We start from the raw sequence: 21,038 nt of genomic DNA, 5'->3' as shown, positions 1-21,038 counted from the left end.
GTCGCACCACAGTTCTCCCTCCAACGAGCTCGCTTCCCGACCTATACCTCCGGAAAACGTGTCAGGGAGCATGCCAGGAGTGTGGGTAGAAGTCCTCGGAGCACGAGACCCAAAGATCGAAAGACTTATGACCAATACGGAGCAAAGGGAAGAAACCGTCGGGGGACCGCTTTTTACCCCAGGACGAGAAAACTGAGTCCGGGGCATTCCCGCTCGCGTTTTCTTGGGACGAGCACCGGAAGTCCTCGAGCTCAGCCCGTTTCCTTCGCTGCAAGTGCATTTCCAGTGGTTTCTGACACCGGACGAGCGTTCGCCACTCGTTGGAAGCTTCGGCCATCTTTTGGACCGTTTTGGGTCGCACCACAGTTCTCCCTCCAACGAGCTCGCTTCCCGACCTATACCTCCGGAAAACGTGTCAGGGAGCATGCCAGGAGTGTGGGTAGAAGTCCTCGGAGCACGAGACCCGAAGATCGAAAGACTTATGACCAATACGGAGCAAAGGGAAGAAACCGTCGGGGGACCGCTTTTTACCCCAGGACGAGAAAACTGAGTCCGGGGCATTCCCGCTCGCGTTTTCTTGGGACGGGCACCGGAAGTCCTCGAGCTCAGCCCGTTTCCTTCGCTGCAAGTGCATTTCCAGTGGTTTCTGACACCGGACGAGCGTTCGCCACTCGTTGGAAGCTTCGGCCATCTTTTGGACCGTTTTGGGTCGCACCCCAGTTCTCCCTCCAACGAGCTGGCTTCCCGACCTATACCTCCGGAAAACGTGTCAGGTAGCATGCCAGGAGTGTGGGTAGAAGTCCTCGGAGCACGAGACCCGAAGATCGAAAGACTTATGACCAATACGGAGCAAAGGGAAGAAACCGTCGGGGGACCGCTTTTTACCCCAGGACGAGAAAACTGAGTCTGGGGCATTCCCGCTCGCGTTTTCTTGGGACGAGCACCGGAAGTCCTCGAGCTCAGCCCGTTTCCTTCGCTGCAAGTGCATTTCCAGTGGTTTCTGACACCGGACGAGCGTTCGCCACTCGTTGGAAGCTTCGGCCATCTTTTGGACCGTTTTGGGTCGCACCACAGTTCTCCCTCCAACGAGCTCGCTTCCCGACCTATACCTCCGGAAAACGTGTCAGGAAGCATGCCAGGAGTGTGGGTTGAAGTCCTCGGAGCACGAGACCCGAAGATCGAAAGACTTATGACCAATACGGAGCAAAGGGAAGAAACCGTCGGGGGACCGCTTTTTACCCCAGGACGAGAAAACTGAGTCCGGGGCATTCCCGCTCGCGTTTTCTTGGGACGAGCACCGGAAGTCCTCGAGCTCAGCCCGTTTCCTTCGCTGCAAGTGCATTTCCAGTGGTTTCTGACACCGGACGAGCGTTCGCCACTCGTTGGAAGCTTCGGCCATCTTTTGGACCGTTTTGGGTCGCACCACAGTTCTCCCTCCAACGAGCTCGCTTCCCGACCTAAACCTCCGGAAAACGTGTCAGGGAGCATGCCAGGAGTGTGGGTTGAAGTCCTCGGAGCACGAGACCCGAAGATCGAAAGACTTATGACCAATACGGAGCAAAGGGAAGAAACCGTCGGGGGACCGCTTTTTACCCCAGGACGAGAAAACTGAGTCCGGGGCATTCCCGCTCGCGTTTTCTTGGGACGAGCACCGGAAGTCCCCGAGCTCAGCCCGTTTCCTTCGCTGCAAGTGCATTTCCAGTGGTTTCTGACACCGGACGAGCGTTCGCCACTCGTTGGAAGCTTCGGCCATCTTTTGGACCGTTTTGGGTCGCACCACAGTTCTCCCTCCAACGAGCTCGCTTCCCGACCTATACCTCCGGAAAACGTGTCAGAGAGCATGCCAGGAGTGTGGGTTGAAGTCCTCGGAGCACGAGACCCGAAGATCGAAAGACTTATGACCAATACGGAGCAAAGGGAAGAAACCGTCGGGGGACCGCTTTTTACCCCAGGACGAGAAAACTGAGTCCGGGGCATTCCCGCTCGCGTTTTCTTGGGACGAGCACCGGAAGTCCCCGAGCTCAGCCCGTTTCCTTCGCTGCAAGTGCATTTCCAGTGGTTTTTGACACCGGACGAGCGTTCGCCACTCGTTGGAAGCTTCGGCCATCTTTTGGACCGTTTTGGGTCGCACCACAGTTCTCCCTCCAACGAGCTCGCTTCCCGACCTATACCTCCGGAAAACGTGTCAGGGAGCATGCCAGGAGTGTGGGTTGAAGTCCTCGGAGCACGAGACCCGAAGATCGAAAGACTTATGACCAATACGGAGCAAAGGGAAGAAACCGTCGGGGGACCGCTTTTTACCCCAGGACGAGAAAACTGAGTCCGGGGCATTCCCGCTCGCGTTTTCTTGGGACGAGCACCGGAAGTCCTCGAGCTCAGCCCGTTTCCTTCGCTGCAAGTGCATTTCCAGTGGTTTCTGACACCGGACGAGCGTTCGCCACTCGTTGGAAGCTTCGGCCATCTTTTGGACCGTTTTGGGTCGCACCACAGTTCTCCCTCCAACGAGCTCGCTTCCCGACCTATACCTCCGGAAAACGTGTCAGGGAGCATGCCAGGAGTGTGGGTAGAAGTCCTCGGAGCACGAGACCCGAAGATCGAAAGACTTATGACCAATACGGAGCAAAGGGAAGAAACCGTCGGGGGACCGCTTTTTACCCCAGGACGAGAAAACTGAGTCCGGGGCATTCCCGCTCGCGTTTTCTTGGGACGAGCACCGGAAGTCCTCGAGCTCAGCCCGTTTTCTTCGCTGCAAGTGCATTTCCAGTGGTTTCAGACACCGGACGAGCGTTCGCCACTCGTTGGAAGCTTCGGCCATCTTTTGGACCGTTTTGGGTCGCACCACAGTTCTCCCTCCAACGAGCTCGCTTCCCGACCTATACCTCCGGAAAACGTGTCAGGGAGCATGCCAGAAGTGTGGGTAGAAGTCCTCGGAGCACGAGACCCGAAGATCGAAAGACTTATGACCAATACGGAGCAAAGGGAAGAAACCGTCGGGGGACCGCTTTTTACCCCAGGACGAGAAAACTGAGTCCGGGGCATTCCCGCTCGCGTTTTCTTGGGACGGGCACCGGAAGTCCTCGAGCTCAGCCCGTTTCCTTCGCTGCAAGTGCATTTCCAGTGGTTTCTGACACCGGACGAGCGTTCGCCACTCGTTGGAAGCTTCGGCCATCTTTTGGACCGTTTTGGGTCGCACCCCAGTTCTCCCTCCAACGAGCTGGCTTCCCGACCTATACCTCCGGAAAACGTGTCAGGTAGCATGCCAGGAGTGTGGGTAGAAGTCCTCGGAGCACGAGACCCGAAGATCGAAAGACTTATGACCAATACGGAGCAAAGGGAAGAAACCGTCGGGGGACCGCTTTTTACCCCAGGACGAGAAAACTGAGTCTGGGGCATTCCCGCTCGCGTTTTCTTGGGACGAGCACCGGAAGTCCTCGAGCTCAGCCCGTTTCCTTCGCTGCAAGTGCATTTCCAGTGGTTTCTGACACCGGACGAGCGTTCGCCACTCGTTGGAAGCTTCGGCCATCTTTTGGACCGTTTTGGGTCGCACCACAGTTCTCCCTCCAACGAGCTCGCTTCCCGACCTAAACCTCCGGAAAACGTGTCAGGGAGCATGCCAGGAGTGTGGGTTGAAGTCCTCGGAGCACGAGACCCGAAGATCGAAAGACTTATGACCAATACGGAGCAAAGGGAAGAAACCGTCGGGGGACCGCTTTTTACCCCAGGACGAGAAAACTGAGTCCGGGGCATTCCCGCTCGCGTTTTCTTGGGACGAGCACCGGAAGTCCCCGAGCTCAGCCCGTTTCCTTCGCTGCAAGTGCATTTCCAGTGGTTTCTGACACCGGACGAGCGTTCGCCACTCGTTGGAAGCTTCGGCCATCTTTTGGACCGTTTTGGGTCGCACCACAGTTCTCCCTCCAACGAGCTCGCTTCCCGACCTATACCTCCGGAAAACGTGTCAGAGAGCATGCCAGGAGTGTGGGTTGAAGTCCTCGGAGCACGAGACCCGAAGATCGAAAGACTTATGACCAATACGGAGCAAAGGGAAGAAACCGTCGGGGGACCGCTTTTTACCCCAGGACGAGAAAACTGAGTCCGGGGCATTCCCGCTCGCGTTTTCTTGGGACGAGCACCGGAAGTCCTCGAGCTCAGCCCGTTTCCTTCGCTGCAAGTGCATTTCCAGTGGTTTCTGACACCGGACGAGCGTTCGCCACTCGTTGGAAGCTTCGGCCATCTTTTGGACCGTTTTGGGTCGCACCACAGTTCTCCCTCCAACGAGCTCGCTTCCCGACCTATACCTCCGAAAAACGTGTCAGGAAGCATGCCAGGAGTGTGGGTTGAAGTCCTCGGAGCACGAGACCCGAAGATCGAAAGACTTATGACCAATACGGAGCAAAGGGAAGAAACCGTCGGGGGACCGCTTTTTACCCCAGGACGAGAAAACTGAGTCTGGGGCATTCCCGCTCGCGTTTTCTTGGGACGAGCACCGGAAGTCCTCGAGCTCAGCCCGTTTCCTTCGCTGCAAGTGCATTTCCAGTGGTTTCTGACACCGGACGAGCGTTCGCCACTCGTTGGAAGCTTCGGCCATCTTTTGGACCGTTTTGGGTCGCACCACAGTTCTCCCTCCAACGAGCTCGCTTCCCGACCTATACCTCCGGAAAACGTGCCAGGGAGCATGGCAGGAGTGTGGGTTGAAGTCCTCGGAGCACGAGACCCGAAGATCGAAAGACTTATGACCAATACGGAGCAAAGGGAAGAAACCGTCGGGGGACCGCTTTTTACCCCAGGACGAGAAAACTGAGTCCGGGGCATTCCCGCTCGCGTTTTCTTGGGACGAGCACCGGAAGTCCTCGAGCTCAGCCCGTTTCCTTCGCTGCAAGTGCATTTCCAGTGGTTTCTGACACCGGACGAGCGTTCGCCACTCGTTGGAAGCTTCGTCCATCTTTTGGACCGTTTTGGGTCGCACCACAGTTCTCCCTCCAACGAGCTCGCTTCCCGACCTATACCTCCGGAAAACGTGTCAGGGAGCATGCCAGGAGTGTGGGTTGAAGTCCTCGGAGCACGAGACCCGAAGATCGAAAGACTTATGACCAATACGGAGCAAAGGGAAGAAACCGTCGGGGGACCGCTTTTTACCCCAGGACGAGAAAACTGAGTCCGGGGCATTCCCGCTCGCGTTTTCTTGGGACGAGCACTGGAAGTCCTCGAGCTCAGCCCGTTTCCTTCGCTGCAAGTGCATTTCCAGTGGTTTCTGACACCGGACGAGCGTTCGCCACTCGTTGGAAGCTTCGGCCATCTTTTGGACCGTTTTGGGTCGCACCACAGTTCTCCCTCCAACGAGCTCGCTTCCCGACCTATACCTCTGGAAAACGTGTCAGGGAGCATGCCAGGAGTGTGGGTTGAAGTCCTCGGAGCACGAGACCCGAAGATCGAAAGACTTATGACCAATACGGAGCAAAGGGAAGAAACCGTCGGAGGACCGCTTTTTACCCCAGGACGAGAAAACTGAGTCCGGGGCATTCCCGCTCGCGTTTTCTTGGGACGAGCACCGGAAGTCCTCGAGCTCAGCCCGTTTCCTTCGCTGCAAGTGCATTTCCAGTGGTTTCTGACACCGGACGAGCGTTCGCCACTCGTTGGAAGCTTCGGCCATCTTTTGGACCGTTTTGGGTCGCACCACAGTTCTCCCTCCAACGAGCTCGCTTCCCGACCTATACCTCCGGAAAACGTGTCAGGGAGCATGCCAGGAGTGTGGGTTGAAGTCCTCGGAGCACGAGACCCGAAGATCGAAAGACTTATGACCAATACGGAGCAAAGGGAAGAAACCGTCGGGGGACCGCTTTTTACCCCAGGACGAGAAAACTGAGTCTGGGGCATTCCCGCTCGCGTTTTCTTGGGACGAGCACCGGAAGTCCTCGAGCTCAGCCCGTTTCCTTCGCTGCAAGTGCATTTCCAGTGGTTTCTGACACCGGACGAGCGTTCGCCACTCGTTGGAAGCTTCGGCCATCTTTTGGACCGTTTTGGGTCGCACCACAGTTCTCCCTCCAACGAGCTCGCTTCCCGACCTATACCTCTGGAAAACGTGTCAGGGAGCATGCCAGGAGTGTGGGTTGAAGTCCTCGGAGCACGAGACCCGAAGATCGAAAGACTTATGACCAATACGGAGCAAAGGGAAGAAACCGTCGGAGGACCGCTTTTTACCCCAGGACGAGAAAACTGAGTCCGGGGCATTCCCGCTCGCGTTTTCTTGGGACGAGCACCGGAAGTCCTCGAGCTCAGCCCGTTTCCTTCGCTGCAAGTGCATTTCCAGTGGTTTCTGACACCGGACGAGCGTTCGCCACTCGTTGGAAGCTTCGGCCATCTTTTGGACCGTTTTGGGTCGCACCACAGTTCTCCCTCCAACGAGCTCGCTTCCCGACCTATACCTTCGGAAAACGTGTCAGGGAGCATGCCAGGAGTGTGGGTTGAAGTCCTCGGAGCACGAGACCCGAAGATCGAAAGACTTATGACCAATACGGAGCAAAGGGAAGAAACCGTCGGGGGACCGCTTTTTACCCGAGGACGAGAAAACTGAGTCCGGGGCATTCCCGCTCGCGTTTTCTTGGGACGAGCACCGGAAGTCCTCGAGCTCAGCCCGTTTCCTTCGCTGCAAGTGCATTTCCAGTGGTTTCTGACACCGGACGAGCGTTCGCCACTCGTTGGAAGCTTCGGCCATCTTTTGGACCGTTTTGGGTCGCACCACAGTTCTCCCTCCAACGAGCTCGCTTCCCGACCTATACCTCCGGAAAACGTGTCAGGGAGCATGCCAGGAGTGTGGGTTGAAGTCCTCGGAGCACGAGACCCGAAGATCGAAAGACTTATGACCAATACGGAGCAAAGGGAAGAAACCGTCGGGGGACCGCTTTTTACCCCAGGACGAGAAAACTGAGTCCGGGGCATTCCCGCTCGCGTTTTCTTGGGACGAGCACCGGAAGTCCTCGAGCTCAGCCCGTTTCCTTCGCTACAAGTGCATTTCCAGTGGTTTCTGACACCGGACGAGCGTTCGCCACTCGTTGGAAGCTTCGGCCATCTTTTGGACCGTTTTGGGTCGCACCACAGTTCTCCCTCCAACGAGCTCGCTTCCCGACCTATACCTCCGGAAAACGTGTCAGGGAGCATGCCAGGAGTGTGGGTTGAAGTCCTCGGAGCACGAGACCCGAAGATCGAAAGACTTATGACCAATACGGAGCAAAGGGAAGAAACCGTCAAGGGACCGCTTTTTACCCCAGGACGAGAAAACTGAGTCCGGGGCATTCCCGCTCGCGTTTACTTGGGACGAGCACCGGAAGTCCTCGAGCTCAGCCCGTTTCCTTCGCTGCAAGTGCATTTCCAGTGGTTTCTGACACCGGACGAGCGTTCGCCACTCGTTGGAAGCTTCGGCCATCTTTTGGACCGTTTTGGGTCGCACCACAGTTCTCCCTCCAACGAGCTCGCTTCCCGACCTATACCTCCGGAAAACGTGCCAGGGAGCATGCCAGGAGTGTGGGTTGAAGTCCTCGGAGCACGAGACCCGAAGATCGAAAGACATATGACCAATACGGAGCAAAGGGAAGAAACCGTCGGGGGACCGCTTTTTACCCCAGGACGAGAAAACTGAGTCCGAGGCATTCCCGCTCGCGTTTTCTTGGGACGAGCACCGGAAGTCCTCGAGCTCAGCCCGTTTCCTTCGCTGCAAGTGCATTTCCAGTGGTTTCTGACACCGGACGAGCGTTCGCCACTCGTTGGAAGCTTCGGCCCTCTTTTGGACCGTTTTGGGTCGCACCACAGTTCTCCCTCCAACGAGCTCGCTTCCCGACCTATACCTCCGGAAAACGTGCCAGGGAGCATGCCAGGAGTGTGGGTTGAAGTCCTCGGAGCACGAGACCCGAAGATCGAAAGACTTATGACCAATACGGAGCAAAGGGAAGAAACCGTCGGGGGACCGCTTTTTACCCCAGGACGAGAAAACTGAGTCCGGGGCATTCCCGCTCGCGTTTTCTTGGGACGAGCACCGGAAGTCCTCGAGCTCAGCCCGTTTCCTTCGCTGCAAGTGCATTTCCAGTGGTTTCTGACACCGGACGAGCGTTCGCCACTCGTTGGAAGCTTCGGCCATCTTTTGGACCGTTTTGGGTCGCACCACAGTTCTCCCTCCAACGAGCTCGCTTCCCGACCTATACCTCCGGAAAATGTGCCAGGGAGCATCCCAGGAGTGTGGGTTGAAGTCCTCGGAGCACGAGACCCGAAGATCGAAAGACTTATGACCAATACGGAGCAAAGGGAAGAAACCGTCGGGGGACCGCTTTTTACCCCAGGACGAGAAAACTGAGTCCGGGGCATTCCCGCTCGCGTTTTCTTGGGACGAGCACCGGAAGTCCTCGAGCTCAGCCCGTTTCCTTCGCTGCAAGTGCATTTCCAGTGGTTTCTGACACCGGACGAGCGTTCGCCACTCGTTGGAAGCTTCGGCCATCTTTTGGACCGTTTTGGGTCGCACCACAGTTCTCCCTCCAACGAGCTGGCTTCCCGACCTATACCTCCGGAAAACGTGTCAGGGAGCATGCCAGGAGTGTGGGTAGAAGTCCTCGGAGCACGAGACCCGAAGATCGAAAGACTTATGACCAATACGGAGCAAAGGGAAGAAACCGTCGGGGGACCGCTTTTTACCCAGGACGAGAAAACTGAGTCTGGGGCATTCCCGCTCGCGTTTTCTTGGGACGAGCACCGGAAGTCCTCGAGCTCAGCCCGTTTCCTTCGCTGCAAGTGCATTTCCAGTGGTTTCTGACACCGGACGAGCGTTCGCCACTCGTTGGAAGCTTCGGCCATCTTTTGGACCGTTTTGGGTCGCACCACAGTTCTCCCTCCAACGAGCTCGCTTCCCGACCTATACCTCCGGAAAACGTGTCAGGGAGCATGCCAGGAGTGTGGGTTGAAGTCCTCGGAGCACGAGACCCGAAGATCGAAAGACTTATGACCAATACGGAGCAAAGGGAAGAAACCGTCGGGGGACCGTTTTTTACCCCAGGACGAGAAAACTGAGTCCGGGGCATTCCCGCTCGCGTTTTCTTGGGACGAGCACCGGAAGTCCTCGAGCTCAGCCCGTTTCCTTCGCTGCAAGTGCATTTCCAGTGGTTTCTGACACCGGACGAGCGTTCGCCACTCGTTGGAAGCTTCGGCCATCTTTTGGACCGTTTTGGGTCGCACCACAGTTCTCCCTCCAACGAGCTCGCTTCCCGACCTATACCTCCGGAAAACGTGTCAGGGAGCATGCCAGAAATGTGGGTTGAAGTCCTCGGAGCACGAGACCCGAAGATCGAAAGACTTATGACCAATACGGAGCAAAGGGAAGAAACCGTCGGGGGACCGCTTTTTACCCCAGGACGAGAAAACTGAGTCCGGGGCATTCCCGCTCGCGTTTTCTTGGGACGAGCACAGGAAGTCCTCGAGCTCAGCCCGTTTCCTTCGCTGCAAGTGCATTTCCAGTGGTTTCTGACACCGGACGAGCGTTCGCCACTCGTTGGAAGCTTCGGCCATCTTTTGGACCGTTTTGGGTCGCACCACAGTTCTCCCTCCAACGAGCTCGCTTCCCGACCTATACCTCCGGAAAACGTGTCAGGGAGCATGCCAGGAGTGTGGGTTGAAGTCCTCGGAGCACGAGACCCAAAGATCGAAAGACTTATGACCAATACGGAGCAAAGGGAAGAAACCGTCGGGGGACCGCTTTTTACCCCAGGACGAGAAAACTGAGTCCGGGGCATTCCCGCTCGCGTTTTCTTGGGACGAGCACCGGAAGTCCTCGAGCTCAGCCCGTTTCCTTCGCTGCAAGTGCATTTCCAGTGGTTTCTGACACCGGACGAGCGTTCGCCACTCGTTGGAAGCTTCGGCCATCTTTTGGACCGTTTTGGGTCGCACCACAGTTCTCCCTCCAACGAGCTCGCTTCCCGACCTATACCTCCGGAAAACATGTCAAGGAGCATGCCAGGAGTATGGGTTGAAGTCCTCGGAGCACGAGACCCGAAGATCGAAAGACTTATGACCAATACGGAGCAAAGGGAAGAAACCGTCGGGGGACCGCTTTTTACCCCAGGACGAGAAAACTGAGTCCGGGGCATTCCCGCTCGCGTTTTCTTGGGACGAGCACCGGAAGTCCTCGAGCTCAGCCCGTTTCCTTCGCTGCAAGTGCATTTCCAGTGGTTTCTGACACCGGACGAGCGTTCGCCACTCGTTGGAAGCTTCGGCCATCTTTTGGACCGTTTTGGGTCGCACCACAGTTCTCCCTCCAACGAGCTCGCTTCCCGACCTATACCTTTGGAAAACGTGCCAGGGAGCATGCCAGGAGTGTGGGTTGAAGTCCTCGGAGCACGAGACCCGAAGATCGAAAGACTTATGACCAATACGGAGCAAAGGGAAGAAACCGTCGGGGGACCGCTTTTTACCCGAGGACGAGAAAACTGAGTCCGGGGCATTCCCGCTCGCGTTTTCTTGGGACGAGCACCGGAAGTCCTCGAGCTCAGCCCGTTTCCTTCGCTGCAAGTGCATTTCCAGTGGTTTCTGACACCGGACGAGCGTTCGCCACTCGTTGGAAGCTTCGGCCATCTTTTGGACCGTTTTGGGTCGCACCACAGTTCTCCCTCCAACGAGCTCGCTTCCCGACCTATACCTCCGGAAAACGTGTCAGGGAGCATGCCAGGAGTGTGGGTTGAAGTCCTCGGAGCACGAGACCCGAAGATCGAAAGACTTATGACCAATACGGAGCAAAGGGAAGAAACCGTCGGGGGACCGCTTTTTACCCCAGGACGAGAAAACTGAGTCCGGGGCATTCCCGCTCGCGTTTTCTTGGGACGAGCACCGAAAGTCCTCGAGCTCAGCCCGTTTCCTTCGCTGCAAGTGCATTTCCAGTGGTTTCTGACACCGGACGAGCGTTCGCCACTCGTTGGAAGCTTCGGCCATCTTTTGGACCGTTTTGGGTCGCACCACAGTTCTCCCTCAAACGAGCTCGCTTCCCGACCTATACCTCCAGAAAACGTGTCAGGGAGCATGCCAGGAGTGTGGGTTGAAGTCCTCGGAGCACGAGACCCGAAGATCGAAAGACTTATGACCAATACGGAGCAAAGGGAAGAAACCGTCGGGGGACCGCTTTTTACCCCAGGACGAGAAAACTGAGTCCGGGGCATTCCCGCTCGCGTTTTCTTGGGACGAGCACCGGAAGTCCTCGAGCTCAGCCCGTTTCCTTCGCTGCAAGTGCATTTCCAGTGGTTTCTGACACCGGACGAGCGTTCGCCACTCGTTGGAAGCTTCGGCCATCTTTTGGACCGTTTTGGGTCGCACCACAGTTCTCCCTCCAACGAGCTCGCTTCCCGACCTATACCTCCGGAAAACGTGTCAGGGAGCATACCAGGAGCGTGGGTTGAAGTCCTCGGAGCACGAGACCCGAAGATCGAAAGACTTATGACCAATACGGAGCAAAGGGAAGAAACCGTCGGGGGACCGCTTTTTACCCCAGGACGAGAAAACTGAGTCCGGGGCATTCCCGCTCGCGTTTTCTTGGGACGAGCACCGGAAGTCCTCGAGCTCAGCCCGTTTCCTTCGCTGCAAGTGCATTTCCAGTGGTTTCTGACACCGGACGAGCGTTCGCCACTCGTTGGAAGCTTCGGCCATCTTTTGGACCGTTTTGGGTCGCACCACAGTTCTCCCTCCAACGAGCTCGCTTCCCGACCTATACCTCCGGAAAACGTGTCAGGGAGCATGCCAAAAGTGTGGGTTGAAGTCCTCGGAGCACGAGACCCGAAGATCGAAAGACTTATGACCAATACGGAGCAAAGGGAAGAAACCGTCGGGGGACCGCTTTTTACCCCAGGACGAGAAAACTGAGTCCGGGGCATTCCCGCTCGCGTTTTCTTGGGACGAGCACTGGAAGTCCTCGAGCTCAGCCCGTTTCCTTCGCTGCAAGTGCATTCCCAGTGGTTTCTGACACATGACGAGCGTTCGCCACTCGTTGGAAGCTTCGGCCATCTTTTGGACCGTTTTGGGTCGCACCACAGTTCTCCCTCCAACGAGCTCGTTCCCGACCTATACCTCCGGAAAACGTGTCAGGGAGCATGCCAGGAGTGTGGGTTGAAGTCCTCGGAGCACGAGACCCGAAGATCGAAAGACTTATGACCAATACGGAGCAAAGGGAAGAAACCGTCGGGGGACAGCTTTTTACCCCAGGACGAGAAAACTGAGTCCGGGGCATTCCCGCTCGCGTTTTCTTGGGACGAGCACCGGAAGTCCTCGAGCTCAGCCCGTTTCCTTCGCTGCAAGTGCATTCCCAGTGGTTTCTGACACCGGACGAGCGTTCGCCACTCGTTGGAAGCTTCGGCCATCTTTTGGACCGTTTTGGGTCGCACCACAGTTCTCCCTCCAACGAGCTCGCTTCCCGACCTATACCTCCGGAAAACGTGTCAGGGAGCATGCCAGGAGTGTGGGTTGAAGTCCTCGGAGCACGAGACCCGAAAATCGAAAGACTTATGACCAATACGGAGCAAAGGGAAGAAACCGTCGGGGGACCGCCTTTTACCCCAGGACGAGAAAACTGAGTCCGGGGCATTCCCGCTCGCGTTTTCTTGGGACGAGCACCGGAAGTCCTCGAGCTCAGCCCGTTTCCTTCGCTGCAAGTGCATTTCCAGTGGTTTCTGACACCGGACGAGCGTTCGCCACTCGTTGGAAGCTTCGGCCATCTTTTGGACCGTTTTGGGACGCACCACAGTTCTCCCTCCAACGAGCTGGCTTCCCGACCTATACCTCCGGAAAACGTGTCAGGGAGCATGCCAGGAGTGTGGGTAGAAGTCCTCGGAGCACGAGACCCGAAGATCGAAAGACTTATGACCAATACGGAGCAAAGGGAAGAAACCGTCGGGGGACCGCTTTTTACCCAGGACGAGAAAACTGAGTCTGGGGCATTCCCGCTCGCGTTTTCTTGGGACGAGCACCGGAAGTCCTCGAGCTCAGCCCGTTTCCTTCGCTGCAAGTGCATTTCCAGTGGTTTCTGACACCGGACGAGCGTTCGCCACTCGTTGGAAGCTTCGGCCATCTTTTGGACCGTTTTGGGTCGCACCACAGTTCTCCCTCCAACGAGCTCGCTTCCCGACCTATACCTCCGGAAAACGTGTCAGGGAGCATGCCAGGAGTGTGGGTTGAAGTCCTCGGAGCACGAGACCCGAAGATCGAAAGACTTATGACCAATACGGAGCAAAGGGAAGAAACCGTCGGGGGACCGTTTTTTACCCCAGGACGAGAAAACTGAGTCCGGGGCATTCCCGCTCGCGTTTTCTTGGGACGAGCACCGGAAGTCCTCGAGCTCAGCCCGTTTCCTTCGCTGCAAGTGCATTTCCAGTGGTTTCTGACACCGGACGAGCGTTCGCCACTCGTTGGAAGCTTCGGCCATCTTTTGGACCGTTTTGGGTCGCACCACAGTTCTCCCTCCAACGAGCTCGCTTCCCGACCTATACCTCCGGAAAACGTGTCAGGGAGCATGCCAGAAATGTGGGTTGAAGTCCTCGGAGCACGAGACCCGAAGATCGAAAGACTTATGACCAATACGGAGCAAAGGGAAGAAACCGTCGGGGGACCGCTTTTTACCCCAGGACGAGAAAACTGAGTCCGGGGCATTCCCGCTCGCCTTTTCTTGGGACGAGCACAGGAAGTCCTCGAGCTCAGCCCGTTTCCTTCGCTGCAAGTGCATTTCCAGTGGTTTCTGACACCGGACGAGCGTTCGCCACACGTTGGAAGCTTCGGCCATCTTTTGGACCGTTTTGGGTCGCACCACAGTTCTCCCTCCAACGAGCTCGCTTCCCGACCTATACCTCCGGAAAACGTGTCAGGGAGCATGCCAGGAGTGTGGGTTGAAGTCCTCGGAGCACGAGACCCGAAGATCGAAAGACTTATGACCAATACGGAGCAAAGGGAAGAAACCGTCGGGGGACCGCTTTTTACCCCAGGACGAGAAAACTGAGTCCGGGGCATTCCCGCTCGCGTTTTCTTGGGACGAGCACCGGAAGTCCTCGAGCTCAGCCCGTTTACTTCGCTGCAAGTGCATTTCCAGTGGTTTCTGACACCGGACGAGCGTTCGCCACTCGTTGGAAGCTTCGGCCATCTTTTGGACCGTTTTGGGTCGCACCACAGTTCTCCCTCCAACGAGCTCGCTTCCCGACCTATACCTCCGGAAAACGTGTCAAGGAGCATGCCAGGAGTGTGGGTTGAAGTCCTCGGAGCACGAGACCCGAAGATCGAAAGACTTATGACCAATACGGAGCAAAGGGAAGAAACCGTCGGGGGACCGCTTTTTACCCCAGGACGAGAAAACTGAGTCCGGGGCATTCCCGCTCGCGTTTTCTTGGGACGAGCACCGGAAGTCCTCGAGCTCAGCCCGTTTCCTTCGCTGCAAGTGCATTTCCAGTGGTTTCTGACACCGGACGAGCGTTCGCCACTCGTTGGAAGCTTCGGCCATCTTTTGGACCGTTTTGGGTCGCACCACAGTTCTCCCTCCAACGAGCTCGCTTCCCGACCTATACCTTTGGAAAACGTGCCAGGGAGCATGCCAGGAGTGTGGGTTGAAGTCCTCGGAGCACGAGACCCGAAGATCGAAAGACTTATGACCAATACGGAGCAAAGGGAAGAAACCGTCGGGGGACCGCTTTTTACCCCAGGACGAGAAAACTGAGTCCGGAGCATTCCCGCTCGCGTTTTCTTGGGACGAGCACCGGAAGTCCTCGAGCTCAGCCCGTTTCCTTCGCTGCAAGTGCATTTCCAGTGGTTTCTGACACCGGACGAGCGTTCGCCACTCGTTGGAAGCTTCGGCCATCTTTTGGACCGTTTTGGGTCGCACCACAGTTCTCCCTCCAACGAGCTCGCTTCCCGACCTATACCTCCGGAAAACGTGTCAGGGAGCATGCCAGGAGTGTGGGTTGAAGTCCTCGGAGCACGAGACCCGAAGATCGAAAGACTTATGACCAATACGGAGCAAAGGGAAGAAACCGTCGGGGGACCGTTTTTTACCCCAGGACGAGAAAACTGAGTCCGGGGCATTCCCGCTCGCGTTTTCTTGGGACGAGCACCGGAAGTCCTCGAGCTCAGCCCGTTTCCTTCGCTGCAAGTGCATTTCCAGTGGTTTCTGACACCGGACGAGCGTTCGCCACTCGTTGGAAGCTTCGGCCATCTTTTGGACCGTTTTGGGTCGCACCACAGTTCTCCCTCAAACGAGCTCGCTTCCCGACCTATACCTCCAGAAAACGTGTCAGGGAGCATGCCAGGAGTGTGGGTTGAAGTCCTCGGAGCACGAGACCCGAAGATCGAAAGACTTATGACCAATACGGAGCAAAGGGAAGAAACCGTCGGGGGACCGCTTTTTACCCCAGGACGAGAAAACTGAGTCCGGGGCATTCCCGCTCGCGTTTTCTTGGGACGAGCACCGGAAGTCCTCGAGCTCAGCCCGTTTCCTTCGCTGCAAGTGCATTTCCAGTGGTTTCTGACACCGGACGAGCGTTCGCCACTCGTTGGAAGCTTCGGCCATCTTTTGGACCGTTTTGGGTCGCACCACAGTTCTCCCTCCAACGAGCTCGCTTCCCGACCTATACCTCCGGAAAACGTGTCAGGGAGCATGCCAGGAGTGTGGGTTGAAGTCCTCGGAGCACGAGACCCGAAGATCGAAAGACTTATGACCAATACGGAGCAAAGGGAAGAAACCGTCGGGGGACCGCTTTTTACCCCAGGACGAGAAAACTGAGTCCGGGGCATTCCCGCTCGCGTTTTCTTGGGACGAGCACCGGAAGTCCTCGAGCTCAGCCCGTTTCCTTCGCTGCAAGTGCATTTCCAGTGGTTTCTGACACCGGACGAGCGTTCGCCACTCGTTGGAAGCTTCGGCCATCTTTTGGACCGTTTTGGGTCGCACCACAGTTCTCCCTCCAACGAGCTCGCTTCCCGACCTATACCTCCGGAAAACGTGTCAGGGAGCATGCCAAAAGTGTGGGTTGAAGTCCTCGGAGCACGAGACCCGAAGATCGAAAGACTTATGACCAATACGGAGCAAAGGGAAGAAACCGTCGGGGGACCGCTTTTTACCCCAGGACGAGAAAACTGAGTCCGGGGCATTCCCGCTCGCGTTTTCTTGGGACGAGCACTGGAAGTCCTCGAGCTCAGCCCGTTTCCTTCGCTGCAAGTGCATTCCCAGTGGTTTCTGACACATGACGAGCGTTCGCCACTCGTTGGAAGCTTCGGCCATCTTTTGGACCGTTTTGGGTCGCACCACAGTTCTCCCTCCAACGAGCTCGTTCCCGACCTATACCTCCGGAAAACGTGTCAGGGAGCATGCCAGGAGTGTGGGTTGAAGTCCTCGGAGCACGAGACCCGAAGATCGAAAGACTTATGACCAATACGGAGCAAAGGGAAGAAACCGTCGGGGGACAGCTTTTTACCCCAGGACGAGAAAACTGAGTCCGGGGCATTCCCGCTCGCGTTTTCTTGGGACGAGCACCGGAAGTCCTCGAGCTCAGCCCGTTTCCTTCGCTGCAAGTGCATTTCCAGTGGTTTCTGACACCGGACGAGCGTTCGCCACTCGTTGGAAGCTTCGGCCATCTTTTGGACCGTTTTGGGTCGCACCACAGTTCTCCCTCCAACGAGCTCGCTTCCCGACCTATACCTCCGGAAAACGTGTCAGGGAGCATGCCAGGAGTGTGGGTTGAAGTCCTCGGAGCACGAGACCCGAAAATCGAAAGACTTATGACCAATACGGAGCAAAGGGAAGAAACCGTCGGGGGACCGCCTTTTACCCCAGGACGAGAAAACTGAGTCCGGGGCATTCCCGCTCGCGTTTTCTTGGGACGAGCACCGGAAGTCCTCGAGCTCAGCCCGTTTCCTTCGCTGCAAGTGCATTTCCAGTGGTTTCTGACACCGGACGAGCGTTCGCCACTCGTTGGAAGCTTCGGCCATCTTTTGGACCGTTTTGGGTCGCACCACAGTTCTCCCTCCAACGAGCTCGCTTCCCGACCTATACCTCCGGAAAACGTGTCAGGGAGCATGCCAGGAGTGTGGGTTGAAGTTCTCGGAGCACGAGACCCGAAGATCGAAAGACTTATGACCAATACGGAGCAAAGGGAAGAAACCGTCGGGGGACCGCTTTTTACCCCAGGACGAGAAAACTGAGTCCGGGGCATTCCCGCTCGCGTTTTCTTGGGACGAGCACCGGAAGTCCTCGAGCTCAGCCCGTTTCCTTCGCTGCAAGTGCATTTCCAGTGGTTTCTGACACCGGACGAGCGTTCGCCACTCGTTGGAAGCTTCGGCCATCTTTTGGACCGTTTTGGGTCGCACCACAGTTCTCCCTCCAACGAGCTCGCTTCCCGACCTATACCTCCGGAAAACGTGTCAGGGAGCATGCCAGGAGTGTGGGTTGAAGTCCTCGTAGCACGAGACCCGAAGATCGAAAGACTTATGACCAGTACGGAGCAAAGGGAAGAAACCGTCGGGGGACCGCTTTTTACCCTAGGACGAGAAAACTGAGTCCGGGGCATTCCCGCTCGCGTTTTCTTGGGACGAGCACCGGAAGTCCTCGAGCTCAGCCCGTTTCCTTCGCTGCAAGTGCATTTCCAGTGGTTTCTGACACCGGACGAGCGTTCGCCACTCGTTGGAAGCTTCGGCCATCTTTTGGACCGTTTTGGGTCGCACCACAGTTCTCCCTCCAACGAGCTCGCTTCCCGACCTATACCTCTGGAAAACGTGTCAGGGAGCATGCCAGGAGTGTGGGTTGAAGTCCTCGGAGCACGAGACCCGAAGATCGAAAGACTTATGACCAATACGGAGCAAAGGGAAGAAACCGTCGGGGGACCGCTTTTTACCCCAGGACGAGAAAACTGAGTCCGGGGCATTCCCGCTCGCGTTTTCTTGGGACGAGCACCGGAAGTCCTCGAGCTCAGCCCGTTTCCTTCGCTGCAAGTGCATTTCCAGTGGTTTCTGACACCGGACGAGCGTTCGCCACTCGTTGGAAGCTTCGGCCATCTTTTGGACCGTTTTGGGTCGCACCACAGTTCTCCCTCCAACGAGCTCGCTTCCCGACCTATACCTCTGGAAAACGTGTCAGGGAGCATGCCAGGAGTGTGGGTTGAAGTCCTCGTAGCACGAGACCCGAAGATCGAAAGACTTAAGACCAGTACGGAGCAAAGGGAAGAAACCGTCGGGGGACCGCTTTTTACCCTAGGACGAGAAAACTGAGTCCGGGGCATTCCCGCTCGCGTTTTCTTGGGACGAGCACCGGAAGTCCTCGAGCTTAGCCCGTTTCCTTCGCTGCAAGTGCATTTCCAGTGGTTTCTGACACCGGACGAGCGTTCGCCACTCGTTGGAAGCTTTGGCCATCTTTTGGACCGTTTTGGGTCGCACCACAGTTCTCCCTCCAACGAGCTCGCTTCCCGACCTATACCTCCGGAAAACGTGTCAGGGAGCATGCCAGGAGTGTGGGCTGAAGTCCTCGGAGCACGAGACCCGAAGATCGAAAGACTTACGACCAATACGGAGCAAAGGGAAGAAACCGCTTTTTACCCCAGGACGAGAAAACTGAGCCCGGGGCATTCCCGCTCGCGTCTTCTTGGGACGACCACCGGAAGTCCTCGAGCTCAGCCCGTTTCCTTCGCTGCAAGTGCATTTCCAGTGGTTTCTGACACCGGACGAGCGTTCGCCACTCGTTGGAAGCTTCGGCCATCTTTTGGACCGTTTTGGGTCGCACCACAGTTCTCCCTCCAACGAGCTCGCTTCCCGACCTATACCTCCGGAAAACGTGTCAGGGAGCATGCCAGGAGTGTGGGTTGAAGTCCTCGGAGCACGAGACCCGAAGATCGAAAGACTTATGACCAATACGGAGCAAAGGGAAGAAACCGTCGGGGGACCGCTTTTTACCCCAGGACGAGAAAACTGAGTCCGGGGCATTCCCGCTCGCGTCTTCTTGGGACGAGCACGGGAAGTCCTCGAGCTCAGCCCGTTTCCTTCGCTGCAAGTGCATTTCCAGTGGTTTCTGACACCGGATGAGCGTTCGCCACTCGTTGGAAGCTTCGGCCATCTTTTGGACCGTTTTGGGTCGCACCACAGTTCTCCCTCCAACGAGCTCGCTTCCCGACCTATACCTCCGGAAAACGTGTCAGGGAGCATGCCAGGAGTGTGGGTTGAAGTCCTCGGAGCACGAGACCCGAAGATCGAAAGACTTATGACCAATACGGAGCAAAGGGAAGAAACCGTCGGGGGACCGCTTTTTACCCCAGGACGAGAAAACTGAGTCCGGGGCATTCCCGCTCGCGTCTTCTTGGGACGAGCACCGGAAGTCCTCGAGCTCAGCCCGTTTCCTTCGCTGCAAGTGCATTTCCAGTGGTTTCTGGCACCGGACGAGCGTTCGCCACTCGTTGGAAGCTTCGGCCATCTTTTGGACCGTTTTGGGTCGCACCACAGTTCTCCCTCCAACGAGCTTGCTTCCCGACCTATACCTCCGGAAAACGTGTCAGGGAGCATGCCAGGAGTGTGGGTTGAAGTCCTCGGAGCACGAGACCCGAAGATCGAAAGACTTATGACCAATACGGAGCAAAGGGAAGAAACCGTCGGGGACCGCTTTTTACCCCAGGACGAGAAAACTGAGTCCGGGGCATTCCCGCTCGCGTCTTCTTGGGACGAGCACCGGAAGTCCTCGAGCTCAGCCCGTTTCCTTCGCTGCAAGTGCATTTCCAGTGGTTTCTGACACCGGACGAGCGTTCGCCACTCGTTGGAAGCTTCGGCCATCTTTTGGACCGTTTTGGGTCGCACCACAGTTCTCCCTCCAACGAGCTCGCTTCCCGACCTATACCTCCGGAAAACGTGTCATGGAGCATGCCAGGAGTGTGGGCTGAAGTCCTCCGAGCACGAGACCCGAAGATCGAAAGACTTATGACCAATACGGAGCAAAGGGAAGAAACCGTCGGGGGACCGCTTTTTACCCCAGGACGAGAAAACTGAGTCCGGGGCATTCCCGCTCGCGTCTTCTTGGGACGAGCACCGGAAGTCCTCGAGCTCAGCCCGTTTCCTTCGCTGCAAGTGCATTTCCAGTGGTTTCTGACACCGGACGAGCGTTCGCCACTCGTTGGAAGCTTCGGCCATCTTTTGGACCGTTTTGGGTCGCACCACAGTTCTCCCTCCAACGAGCTCGCTTCCCGACCTATACCTCCGGAAAACGTGTCAGGGAGCATGCCAGGAGTGTGGGTTGAAGTCCTCGGAGCACGAGACCCGAAGATCGAAAGACTTATGACCAATACGGAGCAAAGGGAAGAAACCGTCGGGGGACCGCTTTTTACCCCAGGACGAGAAAACTGAGTCCGGGGCATTCCCGCTCGCGTCTTCTTGGGACGAGCACCGGAAGTCCTCGAGCTCAGCCCGTTTCCTTCGCTGCAAGTGCATTTCCAGTGGTTTCTGACACCGGACGAGCGTTCGCCACTCGTTGGAAGCTTCGGCCATCTTTTGGACCGTTTTGGGTCGCACCACAGTTCTCCCTCCAACGAGCTCGCTTCCCGACCTATACCTCCGGAAAACGTGTCAGGGAGCATGCCAGGAGTGTGGGTTGAAGTCCTCGGAGCACGAGACCCGAAGATCGAAAGACTTATGACCAATACGGAGCAAAGGGAAGAAACCGTCGGGGGACCGCTTTTTACCCCAGGACGAGAAAACTGAGTCCGGGGCATTCCCGCTCGCGTTTTCTTGGGACGAGCACCGGAAGTCCTCGAGCTCAGCCCGTTTCCTTCGCTGCAAGTGCATTTCCAGTGGTTTCTGACACCGGACGAGCGTTCGCCACTCGTTGGAAGCTTCGGCCATCTTTTGGACCGTTTTGGGTCGCACCACAGTTCTCCCTCCAACGAGCTCGCTTCCCGACCTATACCTCCGGAAAACGTGTCAGGGAGCATGCCAGGAGTGTGGGCTGAAGTCCTCGGAGCACGAGACCCGAAGATCGAAAGACTTATGACCAATACGGAGCAAAGGGAAGAAACCGTCGGGGGACC

This window comes from Cucumis melo, chromosome 1 (genome assembly GCF_025177605.1).
Source record: "Cucumis melo cultivar AY chromosome 1, USDA_Cmelo_AY_1.0, whole genome shotgun sequence".
Lineage (NCBI taxonomy): Eukaryota > Viridiplantae > Streptophyta > Magnoliopsida > Cucurbitales > Cucurbitaceae > Cucumis > Cucumis melo.
The sequence above is the reverse complement of the archived record's forward strand: the minus strand, read 5'-3'. Positions refer to the sequence as shown.